The 17,888-nt window shown below is 38.7% G+C and overlaps 1 protein-coding gene across 1 annotated transcript in view; it reads right to left on the reverse strand.

The window, feature by feature from the left end:
- Positions 1–17,888, reverse strand: part of FBXL7 (F-box and leucine rich repeat protein 7) — a 460,347-nt gene that overhangs the window by 230,131 nt on the left and 212,328 nt on the right. The window lies entirely within an intron of this gene.

Below are 17,888 nucleotides of genomic sequence, written 5' to 3' on the forward strand. Positions count from 1 at the left end.
TACACCTCTAAGATAATTCTTACAATGTGTTAAGAATTAAAGATACTGAGGAATTAAAGATAACTATAAAGTGTTAATAATAAACTTCACATCTTCACACTTAAAAATCTTACTGTTTCTGGTTGGAGAACCAATTCCAGACCATTGCTGAATATTCTATATCTACTTCAGAGGGTCATGGGGCACACATAAGTAGGAAACAGATTCCAGAAAACGATGAAGTATAGACTAAAACAATAAACAATGATGAGGCTTTGGTTTATACTATGTATCAGGAATCTACAGCCCATGGACTGAATCCAGTCTATTGCCTATTTTTGTAAATAAAGTTTTATTGGAACACAGCCACAGCCATTTATTTACATATTGTCTCTGGCTGCTTTTATGCAACATGGCAGAGTTGAGAAATTGTGACAGAGACCATATGGCCCACAAAGCCTAAAACATTTACTATCTGGTCTTTTACAGAAAAGATTGCCAAATCCTGGTCTCTGCTTTTCATTGTCAGAGACTTAAAATAATGTGTTCATTTTCTACAGGCCCTATGGATAAATTACTGCAAATTAAGTGACTCAAACAACACAAATTAATTATCTTATAATTCTGTAAGTCAGAAGTCCAAAAATCAAGGTGTCAGTAGGTCTATATTCTGTCTGGAAATTCTAAGGGAGAATTCATTGCCTACCTTCCTGATGTTATCTGCATTCTTTGGTTTATGGCCCCATCCTCCACTTTCAAAGGCAGCATGTCAATCTCTCTCTGCTTCTGTTGTCATGCGGCCTTTTTTCTTCTTGCTTTTGTCATTACATCTCCTTCTGAGAGACTGACTGGCTTGCTTCTGTCTTATCAGCATCCTTGTTATTACACCGGATCCGGTCAGAATAATCTAGAATAATCTTTCCATCTCAAGCTCCTCAATTTAATCATACGCATGAAGTCCCTTCTGCCACATAACTTATTATATTCATATGTGCCAGGACTGTGTGTAGAACCTTGGCTATACTACAAGGACACTGGCCCTACCCTGAGTGGGTCCAGGAGCCTCTAAGGGCTTCCAACAGAAGACTAACATGATCTGACTTCACTTTCTAACTGGATCGCCTTGGTATGTTGAGAACAAGCTAAAGAGAACAACACTGGAAGCACAGAGATGTCACTTGGGAGATGACAGCAATAATCGGGATAAGAAACGACACCATCAGTAGAGCAGGGTGGCAGCAATGGACGTGGTAAGGACTCTGAATCCACAAATATTCTGAAGTTAGAGACGAGAATGTCTGCGTCTTAGGGATGCCTTTTGAGATCACGATGTAATGTCTTAACTTTCCAACTAGATTATAAGTTCCTTGTGGGCAGGGTTCAGGTCTTCTGTGTCTCCAGAGACTTCTTTGCCTGGAGTCTTACAGACGGCAGGTAATGCATCTAAAACACATTCATGATCGGTCAGTAAAAAGGAACTGTGGTCACAGACCCACGAATGTCATGTGAACATGGTCCAGAACACTTGGCATTTGAGTCAGTGACCAACTATGTAAGAAAACATTTCCTGGGACAAGTCCAGCCTCTATTCCCTGCCAACAACCCTACAATACATAACTTTATTGCTGTAAATTTAGCTATATTCAAATATTCCAATAGTGTGTTATTAAGCCTTGGGCATTTTTAAATTCCATAAACTTTACTTAAAGTGCTCTTCTGGTTTGAAAACAAATAAAACCCCAAAGACAAATATATAACTTGGAGGACTCAAGTGACTAGAACTGAGACTAAAAGCACATTTGATTACCAGCTCAAGCTGATTGAAGTGAAAGAGGGAAAAAGGACTGCTTCCTTCTGAAGATACTGTCTCAGAGATTTATACACGTGGTCAGGGGATCTGATAACTGATTGCTCATTCCACAAAACAAAAAATAACTGGCAAAAGAGAATTCTTCAGTATTGAGATATCAAACAATATTTGGCATTAGCCGCTAAATGTGGCAGTCCAGTTCAGCTCCTTGCATGACAGGGATTGTAATTTCTAGCTACAGTAACTGTACATATATTTGGATAGTTAATTTTTCAGGTAAAGGAATGCTGGAGTTGATCAGTAGTGACAATTAGGTAAGGGTACCCTTCCGCACCTGCTAAGAGAGATGCAGAGAGTGGACCCAGCACTCCATGGGGATTCAGCACATTTGGTTTTCATTTGGAAACAAACCTACTTGTTTTACAGGTTCGTGCCTCTGTCCCATTAGCTGAGAAATGGAAACCAGGTGATAGGCTGGACCCTTCCTCATCTTTAGAGATGGGGCCATTTGTGCAAACACCTCAGCCAGCAGACAACGTTGAGGAAGCATGGACAATTGTGTGATTTGTCTTCAGGTGTCAGACTGATATTATTCTGGTTGGAAACCAGGGCAGTCAGGTATCACTCCCGACCAGACACCAAGCCAAGCCCTGGGCATGAAAAGACTTAGAACAGAAAGACAAACTTTGTGTATAAAAAGCACTTCACGTCTTTCAGAAAGTACATATACAGAGTTTGGCATAGAAATACACATAAAAAGAGTTGTTGGGAACTTCCTTGGTGGTCCAGTGGTTGAGAATCTTCCTGCCAAAGCAGGGGACACGGCTTCGATCCCTGGTCCAGGAAGATCTCATATGCCATGGAGCAACTAAGTCTGTGCACCACAGCTACTGAGCCCACACACCTAGAGTCCATGCTGCCCGACAAGAGAAGCCCCCACAAAGAGAAGCCCATGCATGCGATGAGAGAAACCCATGCACCAGTGGAGACGCAGCAAGCCAAAAGTAAATAAACAAAACAATATCTTATAAAATACTTGTCAGTTTAGGAAAAGAGCAAGAAAAAGGAATAGAGAGGAAATATTAACAAAGAGATGGTACAGGAAATAAAGTAAAGGGTTGTTTTTGTTCAGTTGCCAAGTCGTGTCCAACTCCTTGCAAGCCCATGGACTGCAGCACTTCAGGCTCCCCTATTCTCCATTGTCTCCAGGAGTTTGCTTAAACTCATGTCCATTGAGTTGCTGATGCCCTCCAACCATTTCATCGGGTTCCACATCTCCTGTGTCTCCTGAATTGCAGGCTGACTTTTTATCTGCTGAGCCATCTGAGAAGCCCCAGAAAGTAAAGCAAGAGGAGGTGAAATAAAAGGAAAGACACTGGATGAATACAGGGAAGACTGGAGACACTCAGAGAAGAATTTCCTAACCCCACTCCTGGCAGACTATACAATCCCTCAGTGGCTAAAACAAGCTCTCCCATGCAGACTGAGGGGCATGCAGGTGCATCAAGAAACCTTAAAGTGACTAGGGGCATAGGAACTGGCCTGACTCATCCAGCTCAGATCCCTGTGGTCTCTAATTCACACTTCTGTCTTTTGTAGAGCTTTCACAGTTCAGTTCAGTTCAGTTACTCAGGCATGTCCAACTCTTTGTGACGCCATGGACTGCAGCATGCCAGGCTTTCCTGTCCATCACCAACTCCCGGAGTTTACTTAAACTCATGTCCATTGAGTCAGTGATGCCATCCAACCATCTCATCCTCTGTTATCCCCTTCTCCTCCCACCTTCAATCTTTCCCAGCATTAGGGTCTTTTCCAATGAGTTAGTTCTTCACATCAGGTGGCCAAAGCATTGGAGTTTCAGCTTCAACTGATGTCCTTCCCACAAATATTCAGGAATGATTTCCTTTAGGATGGACTTGTTGGATCTCCTTGCTGTCCAAGGGACTCTCAAGAGTCTTCGCCAACACCACAGTTATACAGCATCAATTCTTCAGCACTCAGCTTTCTTTATAGTCCAGCTCTCACATCCATACGTGACTACTGGAGAAACCATAGCTTTGACTAGATGGACTTTTGCTGGCAAAGTAATGTCTCTGCTTTTTAATATGCTGTCTAGGTTGGTCATAACTTTCCCTCCAAGGAGTAAGCATCTTTTAATTTCATGGCTGCAATCACCATCTGAAGTGATTTTGGAGCCTAAAAAATATAGTCTCTCACTGTTTCCACTGTTACCCCATCTATTTGCCATGAAGTGATGGGACCAGATGCCATGATCTTAGTTTTCTGAATGTTGAGTTTTAAGCCAACCTTTTCACTCTCCTCTTTTACTTTCATCAAGAGGCTCTTTAGTTCTTCTTCACTTTCTGCCATAAGGATGGTGTCATCTGCATATCTGAGGTTACTGATATTTCTCCCGGCAATCTTGATTGCAGCTGTGCTTCATCCAGTCCAGCATTTCTCATGAGGTACTCTGCATATAAGTGAAATAAGCAGGGTGACAATATGCAGCCTTGACGTACTCCTTTCCCAATCTGGAACCAGTTTTTCCATGTCCAATTCTAACTATTGCTTTCACAATAGGTGCTCAATAATTATGTGTTAAAGGTGATTGAACAGTAAATATTCTAACACAGTAATTCAAGAGGAAGAGAGACACGGGGTTTAGCACTTTGAAGAGGGCAACCCACTTAAGTAAAAAATAGGATAAGGAGTCAACTTTCAAACGGACAGTGGTCAGGAAAATATTTGTGCTAAGAAAGGTTGCATGACCACAGCATTGGAGGAGGGTGGATAGGTTAACATACTCTACACCCCACCCACAAATGCCCTTTATATGGTCTACAGGATGTATCTAGCAAAAGGGCAATAAAACCCACTTCTGCAACAGGATTCTGTTTAACCTTCTGACTCTCATGACATGATTGTCCTGGGGAAAACAATGTGCGTGCTCAGTTGCTGAGTCATGTTTGACTCTTTGTGACCCCATGGACTGTAGCCCACCAGGATCCTCTGTCCTTGGACTTTTCCAGTCAAGAATACTGGACTTGACTGACTTCAGTCAAGAATAGTGGGTTGCCATTTCCTACTTCACGGGATCTTCCCAACCCAAAGATCGAACTCCTGTTTCATGAGTCTCCTGCATTTGCAGGTGAATTCTTTGCCACTGATTTGCAGATAAATGGGCAAGAGAGATATAGGACTGAGGTGTAAACAGTTATAGCTAGTGGTGACATAAGGCATCAAGGAATGATGTTTCTCAAAACCTCTGGATATACTTACAGAACAAATTTCATTCAATCAGTAATGCAGTGCTAAAGAAGCCATCTACCAGTGAAGGAGATTCAAGAGACGCAGGTTTGATCCCTCAGTCAGGAAGATCCCTTAGAGAAGGAAATGACAACCCACTCCAGTATTCTTATCTGGAAAATCCCATGGACAGAGGAGCCTGGCGGGTTACAGTCCATGGGGTCACAACTTAGTGATAGAATGACAACAACCAAGAAAAGAATAGCTTTATTGGTTTGCCAGGCAAAAGGATCCATAGCAGGATAACATCCTCAAAACTGTGTGTCCCAGCCAGGAGATGACAGTGAGAAATTTTATAGTAATGGTTCAAAGAGAGTATGATCAGCTCCTGGACATTCTTCTCATTGGTTAGTGATAAGTGGGAGTCAGCATCCTCAACCTTTAGGTTCCAAGTGGGCTGTGGTCTGTGTGCTTGTGGGCACCATACCATTTTAACTTCTTCCACCTGATGGGGGTTTCAGTATCTGCAAAACAGCTCAAAGATATTGCTATGTATACTCCTTTGAGGGGGAACCAGGACCCTACCCCCAAGGCTGTACTACTGTTTCTTTTGACTGATTCTCCCTTTTCTCTGTATCCCCTCCCTTCTTTAATTAAGTGCTTGAATCTGCCCTTTGGAATTTAGGGAAGGTCATGGAGACTGAATGAAGACTATTTCCTATAATCAAGAAATGGGGGACAAGAAAACCTTTTGTGCCCCAGGAGCCCCATGGGGCCCTGTTTGGTATCAATAGGAATCCTGATGATCTAGTATTTTATCTTCCTGGTGAAAAAAATTTTATCTCAAAACATTATTTGAAAATGTGGGTAAGATGTCTCATGAAAACAAATTATACTAATTCACATGCAAATTGTAAGCTGATCTACAAACGCCCTATAACCAATATTCCTCCCCCGTTCTTTTCTTCTCCCTCCTTCTTGTAAGAATGCAGCTTCAATTTTACTAATATATTGATTGATATGTAATAATACTAGAAAGGAACCTTTGGGGACAAAATAGGATGATCACATAGTTAGCTTAGAAACCCCATTAGGGAATTGTAGATAAAAAGGTAAGTTTAGAGGGCTTTGGGAGACCACAGTAAGATGAATGACAACTCAAGAAAGTAATCAGAAAATTCTGAAGGAATGTGGGCGTGCTTGACTCATTAAGCAAAATAAGTCACTTAGCATCAAAGTCAGATTGGCATGCTTAACAATAAAATTGAGCTATCTTGCTTAGCAACAAAACCATGGAACAGAAGCATGAGATGTGCCCCGAAACAATGAAACAATGGTGGCATGAGATGTATATCCTTCCCAGGGAGCTAAGAGCACCAAATATGTATGCTCTTTGCTCTCTAAGACATTTTTTTTTTTCCGGCACCATGCCCCCCAAACAATAAACCAGTAGTAGAGAATAAGGCCTACAACCTGCCTTGAGGTGTCATCAAGTTAATGACCCCAAAACAGGCTCTGTGCACACAAAAAAAACAATCATTTATGGAAAGGTGGGTGACCTTCCAAAATGGAAGACTGTCACTGTACTGAGACTTGAAACTGTTTTTCCAAAGTGCTATGACAGTTCTGGCCTGACCATATCAGGACAAGAAAACTTCCCTGCCCTACCTAGGGGAGGAACTGATGATGGAAACATGACATCTACTCAAGAAAGACAAAGATCTTCTCCCCTTCCCTCTTGCTTCTTCTGATTTAAAAAATGTAACCCACTGAGTACCCAGGGCAGCACAATGCTTGATACCTGCTTGTGAAACTCACAAGCATCCTATTCTAATAAATCACTTCTTACCTAGCGCTCTGCTTGTTGCTGAATTCCTTTTGGCATTAAGACAAAAAGGACTGTGGTGCCAGAGCTCTTTGGAGCCCCTAAAGGACACCAAATGGTTTCAAAGCCTGTACCTAAAAGACTTGGAGAACTTAGAATACTGTATTAATTTAACAATTATCATGGGGGCACTAGTTTTTATGAGCCACTGTAAGTAACAGACAGAGTCTAGAGGTTGAGTAGTAGCTGAGAGAGGCATCAGGTTTGGAGATGGAAAGGAGGGTGGAATGGAGTAGAAAGGCAGGAGATGACAGGATAAACTAGGACATGTGTGAGAGAGAACTAAAGAATTGAGCCAAGGTCAGGAAGAGTGAGTAAGTGTGGGCAAGGGTTCCAGGGCAAGTGAGGAAAGTATAGGACCAGGTGACGAATGAAGTGAAAGTGAAAGTCACTCAGTCATGTTCGACTCTTTGCAACCCCATGGACTGTCTCCAGGGTGGCTCCCCTGGTGTCTCAGATGGTAAAGAATCTGCCTGCAATGTGAGAGACCTGGGTTTGATCCCTTGGTTGGGAAGATCTCCTGGAGAAGAGAATGGCTACCCACCCTAGTACTCTGGCTTGGAGAATTCCATGGACTATGCAGTAATTAATAACTGTAATTTCCAGTGAAAACTAGGAAGCAAGCAATTGTAAACTGTCTGTGGCCAAACCAATATTTATAAGGCTTCCCTGGTTGCTCAGCTGGTAAAGGATCCGCATGCAATGTGGGAGACTTGAGTTCAACCCCTAGGTTGGGACGGTCCCCTAAAGCATGAAAGATTGGGCAAAAGTAGGCATCAAACCCCAAGGTAAGCCTTGAGGAAATTCAGGACATGAAGACACAGGATGCTGGCCCCAATAGCTGAGGTACCTATCAAAGGAATGATTTCAGTGAGTCCAGACTCTTGTATCTTCCTATACATAGAAAAGCGCAAGATTCCTTGAGATTATCTCAGTTCAGTTTCTCAGTCTTGTCGGACTCTTTGAGACCCCATGGACTGATTATCTAATTTTCTTTAATTAACAGTAACTGGGATTCAAAAGAGAGACAAAAAGAATGCCTGGGGTTGAGAAACTAGGTAAGACAAAGGAGACAGACTAAAGCTAAGCCTGCCCTTCAAGAGCTCTGGTCATGGACACCACATTTCAGACATGTGATTTCATTCACAAAGCATTTTAAGTAGTTTAATATGTTGCACTGTCAGACAAGAAAGAGCATTCTGGAGTTAAGAAATAAATAAAAAGATGCAGCCTAGTCTCCAGCAGAATTTAACTCCAACTAAGGGACGAAACAGAAGAAATGCTATCTGTCTTGACTTGGACATGACTGATGGGAGATGAAAACTGTCAGAGGATTTGAATCTAATTCTTGGATTTGATATCACCACATGGAGTTCTGTATTATAGCTGTTTTCTGTAACAGTTCAGAATCCTGATGTCAAATGCTATGGTTCTACATGAACAATCTCAAAATAAAACTCTTTTACCTCAAAGAAAATTCTTTTAGATTCAAAACAAATATGTTAGGTTTATAGTTTCCATAACTAACACAAAGAGAAAGAAAAAGAAGAAAAGAAGAGAGAGAGGGAGGAAGGGAAGAAAGGAAGGAAGAGAGGATAGAAAATAGTTCTGCCATGAATTACAGGCCTTGGAGTCTTTGAATACTGAAGTTAGAGAGGTCATTATGCCAATTTCTCATTTTATAAACAAGGGAACTGAGATCCTGAGACAGTGAAGGACTTCCCTAAATCTCCAAGTACATGAGCAGTACAAGCAAGATTTAAGTTGGATGACCGAAACGGTTTCCTCTTCACCCTTTCAGGAAGAGCTGATGTCTTTCTCACCTTCCTCCTCTAGGTTAACCCTTCTCAAAGCACTCCCAGCACATCTTGCCAGAAGCAGTAGAAAGAGCAGGAATCCAGGCAACTGAAAGACAGACAGCACGGAGGAGTCCAGTTTCACTGCAATGCCAGCCTACTCCTCAGCACTCAAGCTCAGACCTGCCACTGCCTAAGTGACCTCGTTTATCTGCTCTGCTCAATACCAGCTCCTTGTATCCTTGTGTTCCAGGAGAAAATATAACTGTATTTGTTACTGCATGTCTTCAGTCTGTGAATCCTACATAAACTTTTTGAGTTACAGTGAGGTCATTGACACCTAGGAGGCTGAATTATATATTAAACATATTACTTTAAGAAATATATTACTAAAAATAAAATTCTAACTTTTGAATAAAGTAGGTCATACCCTTCAAAATCAGCACCTATTTTTATCATCAAACCAAGTGGCATAGTGGTAAAGAATCTGCCTGCCAGTGCAGAAGACCCAGGAGACTCTGGTTCAATCCCTGAGTCAGGAAATCTCCTGGAATAGGAAGTGGCAACCCACTCTGGTATTCTTGCCTGGAGAATTCTATGGACAGAGGAGCCTAATGGGCTACAGTCCATGGGGTTGAAAAGAGTTGTACATGACTGAGCACGCATGAAAAATAAAAATGAGCACCATGAAAAATAAAACTCTAACTTTTGAATAAAGTAGGTGACATCCTTCAAAACTGCACCTATTTTTATCATCAAGCTTCTGGTCTCAGTATTCTACCAAAACTTTGCTCATCTTATGAAATCCACATAATCTGTTGAAGAACCATTGTTACTTGTACCAAAGTTAGAAGCTATTTCAGGAGAACTGTGCTTAAAATTAACAATTTAACACATGCGGCTGTGGCAAAAGACCTATTAGTCCATGAACCATGACTTCTCATTTAGATCATTCAACACTTTGCTGAATCAACTTTGCCTTATTTTCAGTTCCAAGTTGTTTCAGGCCTATATAAAAAATGAAGCAGTAACTCAACATGTTGGATTCATGAGCAGAAACAGAACTTCACAATAGTTGAATACTGCAAATTTTGTCAATATTATCTGATGCCTCAAATGCAAAATAAAGTTAATTCCAATAATGACTCCAGTTTTCTTCATCCAGTTCGTAGAATCAAAAATAAATTTTTGGAAATTCTGTTAAAGTTGAAACATCTGACATTACTGTGAATGATCCTTGCACATTCAATTTAAAAATTTAACACTGTAGAGGAAGGAGAATGGACTGGATGAAATAGGTGAAGGGAATTAAGAGGTAGAAACTTATAGTTATAAAATAAATAAGTCTCAGAGATAAAATTTCAGCATATGGATTATAATTAATAATACTGTAAAACTCTGTATGGCAACAGATGGTTACTAGACTTCCTGTGGTGATCATAATGTCTACAGATGTAAAACTACTATGATCGACACCTAAAAACTAATATGCATCGAATGTCAACTATACCACAATAAAAATTATAATAAAAATAAAATACTCTATTAAAAATTAACATTTGCAAACAAAATGTGAAAACATTCAGGCTGAAATAGTTACATATTTATATGTTATTGTTGTTGTTCACCTGCTAAGTTTGTGCTCAACTCTTTGCAACCTCATGGATTGCAGCATGCCAGGCTTCCCGGTCCTTCACTCTTTCTCAGAGTTTGCTCAAATTCTTGTCCATTGAATCAGTGATGCTATCTAACCATATCATTTTCTGCCGCTGCCTCCTTCTCCTTTTGCCTTTGATCTTTCTCAGCAGCAGGGTTTTTCTCAGCATCACAATGAGTCATCAGGTGGCCAAAGTATTGCAGTTTCAGCTTCAGCATCAGTCCTTCCAATGAATACTCAGGGTTGATTTCACTTAGAATTGGCTTTAATTTTCCTGCAGTCCAAGGGACTCTCAAGAGTCTTCTCCAGTACCACAATTTGAAAGCATCAATTCTTCAGCACTCAGCTTTCTTCATGGTCCAACTCTCATATCCATACATGACTACTGGAAAAATCACAGCTTTGACTATGTGGACCTTGGTCAGCAAAGTGATGTTTCTGCTTTTTAATATACCATCTACGTCCGTCATAACATTCCTTCCAAGGAGCAAGCATTCAAATTAAGGATAAATTCTATTTCGTAGAATTTGCTCCAAATTTAGCAGGTAGTGAGGCAACTATAAAGAGTATACAAATAGCTTGATCTGCAGACAAGAGTCCCTTGAAACTGTCAGTAATTCCCAATTTGTTAACCATAAAACGCAACCTTACAAGACTGCAGGCAATTTTATTTAAAATGAAAGAAGATGACTGTATTGAGAAAATATGTGGTTCTGTAAAAAGTCAGTGACTTAGTATTGGGGAAAGCACATGTAGAAAGAAGCAGAATGAGACCACCTAGAGATGGAGAGACAGCCACATGCAGAGAGGCTACTCTTGAGACCAGACACTCTACATTTTGGTTTTATGATAATCCTTCATGTAATAAATGTTTATTTGAGCTGTCTCATTTTTATTTAAGCTCATTTGCGTGGACTTCATCTTTGTAAACCAAAGGCCTCACTTTCTTTACTTCTCAAAAGTGACTGCCTCTGTGCTCCACAGCACTGCTTTCCATTCTCCAAGATAAAATTTTCACAAGGCTGTGATTCTTTATCCATTTAAGTAACTTCCTCCCAACATGTGAGTCCTTAAGGCAAAAACCACATTCCACTCATTATCAGCACAATGTCCGATACATAGAAATGCTCACTAAATACATGGTGAATGAACAAATATTATAAGGACCAAGAGCATCTTCATTCTAATTGTCCTTTTCAGGAGTAGTGCCTTAAAACTCATGGATTTCTTATTTTCTTCCTTATCATTAGTTTTTGCATTTTTTCTTGTATTGCATTATATTATTTATCATGTTCCAAAACAGAATTTTTTCCTCCGAAATCTATTTCCCCAATTATACTGAGAGTTTCTCTTAAGTTTTTTAACCTGAGTGTGTGCATGCAAGCAGTAAATACTTGAAAAATATTTTATATTAATTATTAACTAGTACACCAATGAAATTAATGTAAAAATATTACATTATTAATTAGTACACCAATGAAATTATTAAGTACACCAATGGAAGGGCTTCCCTGGTGGCTCAGATGGTGAAGAACCCACCTGTAATGTGGGAACTTGAGTTGGGAAGATCCTCTGGGGGAGGACATGCCAACCCACTCCAGTATTCTTGCCTGGAGAATCTCCATGGACAGAGGAGCCTGGTCGGACATGACTGAGCGACCAAGCACAGCACCCACCAATGAAAGAACTGAAGTATGGTGATGAAGATGAAACCAATACAACACTGTAAATTAACTACATTTCAATTTAAAAAATAAATTAATTTAAAAATAGTTTCCAATTAGAAAAATAAATTACAAATAAAATTAAAAATACAGATTCTAAAGTTAAAAAAAGATGAGCTGCAGCCGAAAGGAAACCATTAGCAACAAAGTGAGAAAACCCAGTGACTTGATGATGACTAGCTGGTTTATTCTGAGACTGAACTATAATGTTTGCTACTCTCTGCCTAAAGGTACGGATTTCCAGTGGTCTTAATACTTATGTGGGCTGCCAGAGCTGGTCTCTGGATTACTTGGTATATTATTTAGCTTTGATTCTCCTGCTTTGATGACTACTGACCCAGAGACATGGACAATAGCAGACCTCTCAAGAAAATATGTAACTCTTTTAAGAATCTGGAAATCAAGGTTTCAGTCACAGTGCAGAACAGATGAACCAGCAAGAAATTATGACTAGGAACAAGTTTTCTGTCTCCAACCTGACCCTGAGGAATGTTCACAGACTTTATGTGTATCCATCCTGTCACATTCTTCCTAAATCTAAAGCTATACACACCATATGCAAACTTATTTAAATATCTGGCTAATTCATACTAGAAATGAGCTCACTCAAGTTTCCATGAGATAATGAGTCTCTGTGAGTTTCTCTGAGACAGTGATTTAGGCAAAATACTTTATGTACCAGATTTATGCAGCAATCATCAAAAATCTGTACTTCACTTTATGTGCCATACCATCAGAGAGGCAAAAAACATACCAGATGGAACTCTGCAAGTTAAATGCAGATCAGTGTCAATGTCACTGTTACCAAAAGAAAAAAAATCCCTTCAGAACACAGGTATAAGTAGAACACTCAAAGGAAACTATGAACTGAGTACAAATGATTCATGTATCAACTACGTTTGCTTTTTCAAAATGTGTTATTTGAAACAGCCAACATAATAAAAATTATAAATTCCATTCAACATGCAACTCAGTTGCATGATCCTGAGACACACTTGTTAATAGTTAATTTGGAGTGACTTCATTTGCCAATGAATGGACTAAATATAAAACTATAGTTTGTATGACACACATACATTCACATCCAATTGGTTAAACAAGCAACCACTTGCAGACTCCACTTATTATCAAACTTAAAGACATACAATTTGAATTATCTTAGTCTCCAAAATCAGAAAGTTGGTTCCATGAAGAATCCTACAATTATTTAGAAATAGTCAGGGATTAACAATGTATGTATTATTGAGTGTGCCTGCAGCAGAGTGCTTTTTGCTCCAGACCATCTATATTTTATCTGTATTCTATCATGAAAGGAGGATTTTTAAACATGCCATTTTGATCAAACGCACGGCCTCCTGAAATCCTTAGAGACTCGAGTGAGCTCATATTTGCATTTTGGTTCCACTTCAAGAAGAGCTTTTGTGACTATTAATGAAAAGAAAACAGTCATCATGGGAGTGAATGACCCAATTTTCCTCATCCCTTTGATAATTAAAATACTGGAAAAATAAAAACATCAAAACTGCTTAATTTTATAAATGGCTGCTGTTAAGAAGAGCTTTAATTTTCTTTAAAACGATGGGACCATCAGTTAAACAAGCGTAATCTGTGAACACCACTTACCTGCCAAAATAGAGCAACATATGGTAGCAGAGCGTTGTAAAGATATTACACATAGCTACACGTGCTTATTAGATAAGTTTGATGTAGTCATAACTTGTTATTTACCCACTACATTCAGTAAAATATCAATTAAGTGAATGCTTCTAGTAGGGTCCCTTTGAGTGGGTATTTCCTGGAGAGTGGTAATTAATACAGATTCTAAGGCACAATCTCATGCTTCCTAAGACAGACTCGAGCGATCAGGTTAAAGAAACCTGTGATTTTAGCTTGTTCTCAAGAGACCTTTAAAGAGACATGCTGGACAAGTTACTAACTCTGATTTCAAAACCTCTGACTTATTGTAGCTACATTCTCTTTCTTCCTCTGTTGAGGTTAAACTGTGTCCTCCAAAAAGATATGCTGAAGTCCTAACTTCCAGCCCCTCAGAATGTGACCTGTATTAGGAAATAGGAATTTTGCAGAGGTGATTAGTTTAGTAAAGACAAGGTCATACTGGAGTAGAGTTCTTAATCTAATCTGATTATCATCTTTAAGCAAGAGAAGCAAGAGGAGAGAGGCACACAGGGACAACACCATGGATGACAGAAGCAAAGAATGGGGTACCTGTGGCTGTAAGCCAAGGAACACTAAGGACTGATGGCTACCAGCCGAAGCCAGGAAGGGACAAGGAAACACCCTATGCAGTTTCAGAGGGGTAAGAGCAGTGCTGACACCGTAATTATGGGCCTCTAGTCTCCAAAACTGGGAGACAATCCCCAATTTTGGTTGTTTTAAGCCATCTAGTTTAAGGTGTTCCATTTTGGCAGCCCCAGGAAGCTAATATATTGCTCATTTGCACAACAGGAAAAAGATTCAAGGAGGAAATGGTAGAAGTTGACCTTCAACCTGCATTGTCTACCCTCTACTAGAGGATCCTACCCAAACTTCACATGTACCCAGATGTTTATTCTCTCTCATGTGGACTACTGCAGTTAACTTTACATCTAGTGATGATCAAACTGTGCTTTGAGGACTCTTATTTCAGAAGCCGCTTGAGAGTGCTTCTCTGACCTAGTGCCTCTGAGCTTCCTGCAGGTAAAGTACAAGAATCTGCATAGTTAGAGAATACACACTGTCTTCAAGTGCACATGGAACATGCTCCAGGACAGATTACATGCTGGGTCACAAAGCAAGCCTGTGTAAATTTAAGAAAAGTGAAATTATATTAAATATCTTTTCTGACCATGATATTATAAGGCTAGAAATCAATTACAGGGAAAAAAGTGTAAAAATCACAAACACATAAAGGCTAAACAAAAAGCTACTAAACAACTAATAGATCACTGAAAAAAATAAAAAAGGAAAGAAAAAAAATAAAAAAACCTAGAGATAAATGAAAAGGAAAATACAGTGCTCCAAAACCTATGGGGTGCAGCAAAAGCAGTTCTAAGATTAGGGAATTTTATAATGATACAATCTTACCTCAGGAAACAAAAATATCTTATAAACAATCTAAACTTACACCTAAAACAACTAGAGAAAGATGAATAAACAAAACCCAAAGATGGTAGAAGGAAAGAAATCATAAAGATCAGAGCAGAAATAAATAAAATAGAGACTAAAATTGACAGAAAAAATCGATGAAAGTAAAAGCTGGTTTTCTGAAAAAGCAAACAAAATTGATAAATCTTTAGCCAAACTCATCAAGAAAAAAGAAGAGGGCCCAGATCAACAAAAACCAGAAATGAAAATGGAGACATTAAAAACAATATCACAGAAACACAAAGGATCATAAAAGACTACTGCGAGCATGATACAGCAATAAAATAAACAACCTCGAAGAAATGGATGAATTCTTAAAAACATACAAACTCCCAACTGAACAAGGAAGAAACATGAACAAACCATGTTTGTTCAAACAAACAAGTACTGAAACTGAATCAGTAATTTAAGAACTCTCTACAAGCAAAAATCCAGGACAGCATGGCTTCATTGTTGAATTCTACCAAATGTTTAGAGATGAATTAATACTAAACCTCTGAAAATATTTCCAAAAAACTGCAGAAGGAAAATTTCCAAAATCATTCTGTGAGGATACCATCACCTTGATATCAAAATCAGACAAAGATATCACAATAAAAGAAAAACATAGGCTAATATCACTGGTGAGCCTAGAGGCAAAAATCCTCAACAAAATACTAGCAAACCAAATGCAACAATATATTTAAATGGTCATACACCATGATCAAGTTGGATTTATCCCAGGAATGAAAAGATATTTCAATATCCATAAATCAGTCAATGTTATATTCCACATTAACTAAAGAATGAAAACCACATGATTATTCCAACAGCTGCAAAAAAACTTTGGATAAATGTCAACATTCATTTATGATAAAAACTCTTCAGAAAGTAGACACACAGGGAAGCTACCTCAACCTAATAAAAGCCATTTATAACAATCCCACAGCTAACATTGTATTCAATGGTAAAAAGCTAAAAGTATTTCCTGTAAGGTCAGAAACGATAAAAGGATACCTGCTCTCACTGCTTTTATTCAGCATAGTTTTGGAAGTCCTAGCCACAGCAATTAGAGGGGAAAAAAAAAAAAAGAGGAAAACAAATTGGGAAAAAAGTAAAACTGTCACTCTTTGCACATGACATGACACTATACACAGAAAATCCTAAAGATGCTACCATAAAACTACTAAAGCTCATCAAGGGACTCTATAAAGTTGCTGGATACAAAATTAATATACAGAAATGTGTAGCATTTCTATACACTAACAACACAATATCTGAAAGAGGAATTAAGGAAAAATCCCCTTTACCATTGTATCAAATAGAATAAAATATCCATGAATAAATTTACCTAAGGAGGCAAAAGATCTGTACTCTGAAAGCTGCAAGATGCTGATAAAAGGAATTGAAGACAACACAGACAGAAAGATATACTGTGTCTTTGGATTGAAAAAATTCATATTGTTAAAATGACCATACTGTACAAGGCAATCTACAATCCAATGCAAACACTATCCAATTATCCATGGTATTTTTCATAGGCCTAGAGCCAAAAAAAACCCTAAAACTTTGTTTGGAGTCAGAAAAGACCCCAAATAGCAAAAATAATCTTGAGAAAGAATGGAGCCAGAGGAATCACATGCCCTGACTTTAGACTATACTGCAAAGCTACAGGCATCAAAACAGCATGGTACTGGAACAAAAACAGAAATATGGATTAGTGGAACAGGATAAAAGTCCAGAGATAAATCCACACACTTCTGGTCACCTAATGTGACAAATGAGGTAAGAATATACAATGGAGAAAATACAGTCTCTACAATAAGTGGGTGCTATGAAAACTGGACAGCTATAAGTAAAAGAATTAACCAAGAACATTTTCTAACACCATATATAAAAATAAATGCAAAAAGGATTAAAGAACAAAATGCAAGACTGTATAATATAAAAGTCCTCAGGAAAAACATAGGGAGACCACTCTTTGACATAAATCACCACAATAGTTTTGGATTTGTCTCCTAGAGCAATGTAAATAAAAACAAAAATAACATGTGACATCTAAGAATTTTAAAACTTTTGCACAGCAAAGGAAACCATAAACAAGAATAAAGACAACCTACGTACTGGGCAAAGTTTTGGCAAACAATGCCACTGAAAAGGGGTTGATTTCTAAAATACACAAATATCTCATAAAGCTTAATATAAAAAAAACTATCAAAAAACGGTTAGAAGATCTAAGTAGGTGTTTCTCCAAAGAAGACATACAGATATTCAACAGGCACATGAAAAGATGCTCAAAATTGCTGGCTACCAGACAAATGCAAATCAAAACTAGTATTAGGCATCACATCACGCTAGCCATAATGGTCATCAGTAAACAGTCTACAAACAATAAATGCTGGAGAGGGTGTGGAGAAAAAGGAGCCCTCTGACTGTCGGTGGGAATGTACACTGGTGTGGCTACTATGGAGAACACTATGGAAGTTATTTAAAAAACAAAATAGTTACCATATGATCTTGCAATCACATTTCTGAGCATATATCTGGAGAAAACACTAATTCAAAAAGACACACATACTTCAATGCTCATAGCAGCATTATTTACAATATCCAAGACACGGGAGCAACCCAAAAGTCTATCAACAGATGAGGAAATAAAGATGTGTGA

This window comes from Ovis aries, chromosome 16 (genome assembly GCF_016772045.2).
Source record: "Ovis aries strain OAR_USU_Benz2616 breed Rambouillet chromosome 16, ARS-UI_Ramb_v3.0, whole genome shotgun sequence".
Taxonomy (NCBI): domain Eukaryota; kingdom Metazoa; phylum Chordata; class Mammalia; order Artiodactyla; family Bovidae; genus Ovis; species Ovis aries.